The sequence below is a fragment of the Lactuca serriola genome, chromosome 2, assembly GCF_051521515.1.
Source record: "Lactuca serriola cultivar US96UC23 chromosome 2, Lser_US96UC23_V15, whole genome shotgun sequence".
In the NCBI taxonomy this organism is placed as follows: Eukaryota; Viridiplantae; Streptophyta; class Magnoliopsida; order Asterales; family Asteraceae; genus Lactuca; species Lactuca serriola.
The window spans coordinates 165,971,895-165,980,869 of NC_136409.1; the positions used below are offsets into that span (position 1 = coordinate 165,971,895).

General features: G+C 36.3%; 1 long non-coding RNA gene across 1 annotated transcript; it reads right to left on the reverse strand.

Annotated features, from left to right (window-relative positions):
* Positions 1-6,892: 6,892 nt before the first annotated feature.
* LOC145090564 (uncharacterized) lies at positions 6,893-7,834 on the reverse strand. Its single transcript, XR_013701651.1, has 3 exons — positions 7,645-7,834; positions 7,451-7,557; positions 6,893-7,148 (listed from the first exon to the last, which is right to left on the reverse strand). It is a non-coding gene; the product is annotated as an uncharacterized LOC145090564 (long non-coding RNA).
* Between the last annotated feature and the right edge of the window lie 1,141 nt (positions 7,835-8,975).

Below are 8,975 nucleotides of genomic sequence, written 5' to 3' on the forward strand. Positions count from 1 at the left end.
ATATGAGTTGTTGTTTGCGAGTCAGTTGCTCATTGATAATATGTAAACGCATCAGTAACTTGATATTATAAAACGTATTGTTGTGTGTGATTTGATGAGTAAATAGCACAAGCATATGAGTCAAAGTTTATCCATTCCTTTCACCTAATGTGGGATAAAAGCGATATATGTGGGCCCCTCGATGATTTAGTGATGACACCCTAAGCGCTTGGCCAAGCCTGGACTAAGTTGATCTGTTCAATTGTAGTCTGTTGTTAGTCGTCATAAATCGGAAATCGGGAAACAACACATGAACAGAGAGAATGATTATAATCCATGTCTCAGTTCATACGATATCTATAATGGAGGAATATATGATCCCTTATCTAAAGGATGCGTTTCTAATAAGATCAGAGTTTGACAACGGCTTTTGAAAGCTACAATTGCTAATCAGGTTCTGAAGTCGTACTTGCAAAATAGTTATTAGACTTATCCAAGTGGGAGACTATTGGATTAGGTGTCTAAGCCCATAACTGTTTTGGTATGTACTCAAACCCGATTATGAGCATGGTCCTTTTGGGTTGCCTTCATCATAGCAACTAATAGGGTGAATTGTGGAGAAAGAGGATTTATTATGATTTATTAATGTATTATAAGAATAATATATTAATTGAGAAATCATATTATTTAGTTAGTATTTATCAAGAATTAATTTGGAATTAATTTAGTGACCAAAAGAGACTGATTAATTAAATGGGGACTGATTATGTAAATCAGTAATAGTTGTAGTTTAGGCTCATGGACCCCATTGGTATAGGGTGGACGAAATCTCTATGAGAGACCATAAAAATTTCGTCCAAGGCTTGTTCAATGGAAGCCCATATGTTGCTTAGGGCCTAAGCAAGGGAATTAAGGTTTCCAGGTTGATAACCTTAGAAGCCTCAACTATAAAAGGAGCTCATTAGCTCCCAAAAAAGGTGGCCAATGAGTTTTAAGAGAACCCTAGATGTTTTTTAAGCCTCCTCATATCTCTCTTGTTCTTCCTTGTTGCTAGTGGTGTTTGTGACTCCATTAGAGGTGTAACACTTGGGGTACTAAGCTTTCAAGAGTCAAGGACTTTGTGGATTGTTCTTGTTATTGCTACATAACAAGTAAGGTAAGATTCCAAACCCTTATTTACATATGAATTTCGTTCATAGACATGTTAGATTAGGTTTTATGCTTTGGAAGATTGTTTGCATGAATAACTTGAGGAAAACCTGGATCCAAAGCATTAGGGTTGCATGTACACCATATGAATGATGTTATGCTCAAAACTCATCATAAAGATCCAGAGGCCCACTCACGCTCTAAACAGCCTAAGACCCAAAACCTAGGTAAGGCCCAAAAGTTCAAAGCCAAACTAAAGACCAAAAGCCCACAATTTGACTATGTTGAACGTACGCATGACGTACACCTTGGTACGTACGGTGTACGCCCTGCTTCTCGAGTATGCGTTGTGAACTAAGCCCTGCGTACTGGCATGTTTCCCACATTAAGCCATTAAGTGCTTAAATTATACAGCCAAATGATCCAACTCTCATATCTCTTATAAAATATGATCCTAACAAATAAAGTTGACAACTTTACTTCATTGCATGACTTAATGGGACCCAAAACTTGACTTAATCCATTAAGACTCATAATAAGATAACTTAATACATGCATGGTCCAAAATAACTCATCAAGGTAACATTTTTACGAGATCGGAACAACAAAGGAACTAAGATCAAACATATTAAACCCTTGGAGTTTCCCAAACTCACAAGGATGAGTCAAGGGACCATAATAAGCTCAAAACCAAGCCCCAAGATAGATCTAACACATGAAGTCATCAAGATAGAAATTTTATACCTCCAAATACTTTCCAAGTTGATGAAGGTTCTGGATCTAGGAACTCCACTCCAACCAATGCTTTACTAAGTTCCTTCTTCTTCAAGGGACCAAAATATGAAAACTCATAACCCAACTAGACCCATATGAGAAAGCCACCAAGATGAAAAGTTTATAACTTCTGAAGCTAGATCAATATGATTAGAACTTGGATCCACAAGCTCCAAGCCAAGAAATGCTTCCTCAACAAACTCCTTATTCCAATATAAGCACCAAAAACACACAAAGTCACCATAAAACTCAATAATCACTCAAATGGAGGCTATGGTTTCGTTCTTAGGGTTAGAGAGGATGGAGGCTAAAGAAAAAGAGGGTTGGAGGTGAGTTAAGGTGTTTAAATAGGGTCCAAGACACTAAATTAGGTTTTTGGCCAAACTACATTACGCCCAGCGTACTAAGCATGCCCTTTGCGATCATTTAGGCCTTGTATGCCCAACGTACTTCTTGTACGCCTAGTATACACGGCTTAACCCTAAATCCTCGCAACTTCAAATGATCATAACTTCTTCGTTCCAACTCCGATTTCGACGTTCTTTATATCCACGAAAAGGTAATGAGATCCAAAATTCAACTTCCTTTTTCCTGAAATCGAATCAAAATCAAATCCAAAATTCATGAAAGGCCCGAACATATGCCTTTACCGATACCCTTGGGCTCTAAAGCATAACCCGAACCCTTAGACCACATAATCAACATTACCCAAATCCAAATAGACCTAAACCTTTCTTTCTCCAAGGCCCAAGGCCTTATAACAACTGATCTTCGAGTCACATCCCCGAATCATGAAACGACCCCAAACAGGATGTTATAATGCGCAGTGCATGAGGTTTATGAATGCGATTGGAGCATTGGTGAGCCCAAAGGGCATCACCACCAACTTGTAATGACAATAACGAGTCCGAAAGGTCGTCTTTTGTACATCCTCCTCTCTAACCCTCATCGAATGATAACCCGAACGTAGATCGATCTTGGAAAACCAAGATGCGCCCTGAAGTTAGTCAAAAAAATCATCAATCCTCGGGAGTGGATAACGGTTCTTCACTGTTAGCTTATCCAGCTCTCGATAGTCAATACACATCTGATGCGACCCATCCTTCTTCTTCACAAATAGGATCGGTGCTCCCCATGGCGAACTGCTCAGTCGAATGAACCCCTTGTCTAACAACTTCTGCAGCTGTGTAAACAACTCCTATATCTCTTGAGGAGCTAACCAACATGGTGCTTTGGCTATTAGAGTCGCACCATGAACCAAGTCAATCCTAAACTCCACCTCCCTCTCTCCATAGGCACTCCAGGCAAGTCCTTGGGGGAACACATCCGGGTATTCCCGGACAACCGACACATCATCCACAGTTGTCTTACCCTTCTCTTGGGTATCCATAACATAGGCAACATATATGGAATAACCCTGTTGAAAATAACGTCTGGCCCTAGCTGTTGAACATAGAATCAACCGACGTTGAACACTCTCTCCCTGAACCACTAACTCTCCCCTACTTGGGGTCCGAATGCATACTATTTGGTGCTCACAATCAATCATTGACCCATTGGGGCTCAACCAGTCCATACCTACAATAACCTTGTTCCCGCACAAAGGAATAGGAACCAAATCAATCGGATACTGCTCGCTAAACATCTCTAGAATACAACCCTGATGAACCGTCGATACCCGGACAGATTGATCATCCGTAATCTCAACCTCTAATGGACAATCCAACTCCCCCCGAAGCACCAACAAACCTCTTGTTAAGCGCAAGAGATACAAAAGATTGGGTAGCCCCCGAATCAAACAATGCCAAGGCAAAGATACCGTGCCGCACTTGCCACAGTGATTCCAGCCCTGCTATCCTCTCGATCTTGAATCAAAAACATTGGGCCTCTTAATCGAACCCTTTGAACTCTAAGCCTGATCTGGCTTCCTCTTCCTCTATCTCTAAATAAATCTCTCTTTGGCTCTCACAATCATATCATCCAGTGTCTTACAACCGGATCAGCTCACAAACTTGCAGATATTACTCTTCAACATCTCATGGTATCTCGCCTTCTTCATCTCCTCGTTCACCACATACTGCGGAACAAAATACACGTCTAAATATAATAATAATTAGGACCAATATCCTTGAAGAAATTTGAAGTAGTCGTGACAAGGATTCCCGAGATATAAGGAACACTTAAATCCAACTTATAAAGAAGGAGTTATGATCCGTTGAACTCTTGTTATTCGACCCGATATGACAACGTGCGTCGTAAAAAGTAAATTTTGTTAGATTACTTTTTGACCTTAGTGATCTAAACGAAAGTCGTATTGGTCGTTAAACTAAGAGTGTGCACATAGAGAATGTCTAAATCTGACTTCTATAGAGGAAGTTATGATTTTTCTAAGATTCAGTGTAGCAATATACAGCTCAGAAATCGAATTTTAGATCGGTCGATTTTTAGCCGAAATAATCTAAATGAGAGTTGAAGATCTCGTTGATAAGAGTTCAATGATATAAAGATAGTCAAAAACGGACATAGGATGACAAAATTATGCATTTTATATGGGCTTTAATAGTCTAAGCCTATGTGAAATAAATAAAGTCAAAACTAGTCGACGGGGTCTAATTGAAAGTTGTAGATCTCGTCGATAGCTACATGTACATATAAGTAAGTCAAAAATAGGATCCGTATGAAGAGGTTATGCAATTTTGAAAATCTTAAATTCGTCAAGCGTATGTGTGCGGCTCGCATACCTCTAGAAGGGGTGATGTGGCTACAGCTACATGTCAGCTGCAGAGAGGGCCGACTAGGCCAGTGCACAATACGTATCTGGTCTGGGCGTAGCACGCATATGGGATTTATAGCTAATGCGAGTTCATTCTTCCTCTCACCCTCTATACAATCTTCTCTCGGTTTCTTCCAATTTTAACCCCAAAATTTCCCTAGGATTAGTATCCCGGCGAAGCCCTGCGATCTCTGAGTGTCCAACAAGCAGCACCCATCGAATAGGAACTCTGTCACTACAATTTCCAGACTTTTGTCTAGGGAATCTCTGTAAGTTAAACTACACTCTATATTATTTTCGTGTAATTTATATTTAAAATTCATAGTCGTTGTTATAAATTTATAAATAAGATTTGTCAATGGTTCCGACGTCATACTACTGATTGATCTACTTACGGGGATGATGTCTAGGCTGAATTTAGTGAGGTGTTTAAATTGGGATTTCCAAACAGTACACTTTATATACCAAATTGGCCCTACCTTCGATATGATCCTACTTGGTTGTCTCTTATCAACTATAGATCAGTAGACATTGAGATTGTTGATGAATCTGGACTATTAATTAGTCGTAAGATGTAATAAACTAAGACTTAGAGATAATTGAACCTAGGTCATATCAAAGGAAAAGCCAAGTGCTAAAGCAAAGCGATGTCCAACTTTCCAGTCATCCACTTTAACAAGTGAGTGCATAGTTACTTTCATCTTACACATAGATATGAAGTATTTAACATAATTACATGTTATATGTGCCTATTATATGTGTTCCTGATATCTATGCTAGTTGAACGATTTATACATGTTTTATTTGATTTAAACTGTATATGTATTTTATACCTTTAAATATATTGGGTAAAAGATGGGTAAATGAAAAATGATATAGATGATGAAAGATGAAAGATGAAATAGATGATGAAAGGCCTTGACTTTAAAGATGATCTGGTCGTCTAGTGGAGTATAGATGACGACTACAGACTATCCTAGACAGTCAAGTGGAAAGCTAGTAGGCTTGCAACTTGTAAGTGTTTTTGAACTAAGTGTTCACCAGGTGTACTCAACCCCCCCCCCCCCTCACACGGTTGCCTTATTGACATATAGTGCTAAGGAATCCCCTAAGCATTATTGTTTATCCCGAAGATGATTCTTAGGATAGGTCCCCTGACTTAGATGTTTTAGAAACAGAAAGTGGGGATAACGAGAATGGATAATCGGCTTGAATGTTGTGATGAACATATATAATTAAAAGAAAATATTATTGTGGGTTGAAAACCTTATATGCTCATCAGGCTCCTAAGTCTGACTCACTCAGTTTCTTATATCACAGGTAGTGGCACGAGATCACATATGTAATGGTTGATAAGAGATTTATGAATTATAAGTCGGTAGAATAACAAATGTTTGTAAGGTCTGTATTATTTCCGTTTATGCTTATGTATTGTATTGACAATAACATCCCAACGTTTTTAATATAAATAAAAACATTTCTTCAGAAATATTTTGACAATATCATTATCATGTTTTTTGAAACAAATTCCGTAATATTATTTTTAAAAAATGATACTCTGATTTTAAATAAGCATAAATTAATCGGTATTTTTAGCCATAAAATTAGGGATGTCACAAGAATATTTTGGAGCATACAATAACCTCTTTAGTACTTTATTTAATTCAATAGCTTTCTAAGCAAACTATTGTATATTCCTAAAATTTAATACAAAAAAAATAATTTTAAACTTTAGGGTTAACCCATATGATTCGTTGAAACCTGCCTCATATATGCGTCTTTCTACAATATCAATAAAAAAATATGATATTACTCTTTAAGAAACAGGTGAAAGACACCAAATTTTACGACCAAAACACTATTTTTATTTGTGAAATTACTCTTTTATTCCATATATTATCATAATAACTTTAAAAACTTGAAAAAGTGTTGGATAAATATAGAGAAAAATAAAGTTGCATTGTATTGCAATGTAATACAATAATATTATAATATATATCATGGTGTTACATAATATATTATGCAGGAAACTAAGAAACATTCATTGGGCATGACAAAATAATGATAAACTAAAGACAATGCACCATCCAAACTGGACTTTTGTGTATGTTTTTATGTCGGTGGTCTTCACGATGTTAGACATGCAAATGTGCTCATTATGTTCTTTTTGAGTAGAATAAAAATTATATATTAAATAATTGTTCAATTACGAGGTCATTAGAGATTGAACAATCTTACTACTTTGCCTTATAGTTCATATGACATGTATCTTCTCAAGATATTTGGTTTGCAACTCATTTACAAGGCATATGTTGCAATGATAAATTATTTTATGTCTTATGTTCGTGATTTTAGTGTCAATAATCATATGGTGTAACCATTTGTTCTTCCAGAATGACTACAAAGCTTCCAACAGTTTCCAAGCAAATTTTGGTTAACTTTTCATTCACTTTCCACATTTTCCCTGAACAATCTGCAATTAGTCAAATAAAAACCACTTTTACAATGCTTATAAATGAATTGAAAATGATAAGAAAGCTGCAATTAGTCAATTAAAACCCAACTTTTAAATTCTTATAAATGAATTGAAAATGATAGGAAATTCTAGAAAATACCATACGTTTACAACCCTTGTAAAGTGTTAAATACTAAATATCACATAAACTAAATATGCATAAACTAGCTTCTAAAAATGGAGTAAAGAGGGGTAGTAATGGAATCAGTAGCATGATTATGCTTAAAAGCTAAAACTTAGAAGTTTGAAGTAGAACTTACATTTACTGATTTAAAGAAGCAGTGATGAGTAGAAGACTGGGAAAGTGTATGCCCAGTTGCTTTACTTGCTTTTAGTCTATACCAAGAATCAATATTTATAGTTCGATCTGCAGTTCGAATGAGCAAATCGAATGTGAAATCAGAAATCGCAAATTAGGAAGGATCGATAGGAGTACTTAGTGAACTTTGAGTACCTTGCAATCCCGCAACAGAAGCTAGAAGATAGATCGATGTCGTAAATCGTAATCGGGCAAGCAGAAGCAAATATAAATGATCGATTGAGGCGTATAGGAGAGACGAGATGTGGGAACGGCGTGTGAAACAGTGAAAGGGTGAGGATTGTTGGGTGAAAATTTGAAATGAACGTGACCCTAGCTGCTCCTTTTTAGTTTTTACTTAATTTTTTTTTTTTAAGTTTATAATTGAAAAACTAATTTTTAGATATGGGATATCCAAAGTACCCCAAATTTCTTGAAATCAATATCTGTATCCGAATCCAAAAGATAAACTTCCAAATTTCTGATAATCAAAAATTCGAACACCCATTAGTTCAAGGAGTGGAACAAAAGATAGATATCGAAATTTTTGAAAGCTATGTTTAGGGTTGTAAGTCGGTTTATATTTAACAAAATAAGGTGTTCTCATATTATAATATTAAACCAAAACATTGAACTTTAGTTTAATATGACTTATAACGAAGTAGTTATAACAATTTAAAGTTGAGCAAAACTAAGTCTTTTAAATTAGCAGTTCCAATTCCAAGAACCCGGTTCCCTGGGCACCCGATGGATCCAACATTGGAATGCATGAATTAGGGAACTGATAACCGGACTAGGTACGCCTATTTGGTTCCAACCGGTTCTGATTCAAATTTTCAGTCAAAAAGTTCATCCTTAGCTTTCACGACCAAGTTGTCTCCACGCCTAAGTTGTTTCAAAAGCCAAGCAGAATGCTAATTCGTTGATGACTTATGAAAATTCAGGAAAACAGTTACAACTTCTAGATAAACTTTTATAACTTCTTAAAACTATTTTGTCAACCTTGCCCATATTGTCGGTATAGATAGAAGTCATACTTAAGATTTTTGGACTCACGACGAAAAAATAAACAAATCGCATAGTCTTAGTATCTTTGTTATCGATATTGGCCAAGACTGAAAGTGGTTTTGATTGATTCAGACAGTAAAAATTTGACATGTTTGGTAACAAGTTTTTGAGATTTTATAAGAGAGTTTTTGCAACTTTTTAAAAGAGTTTGTTGGGTCAAAAATATGGTTTATACTTTACTTTTCTAGAAAAATGTATTTTTTTGTATCTTGGACCGTAAACAACTTGGTATTTACGGCCGTAAACAGGTTTACGGTCGTAAACCCATTTACGGCCCATGTTATACGGCTCATATTCTCCATGTATATATATAAGTGTTAGTGTGAGGAGTACAGATTGATGAACGAGAGAAGATAGAAACTAGAGAGCATTTTGTGTGTGAATCTTTTGTATCTGGAACTTTAATTTTAATCAATTCA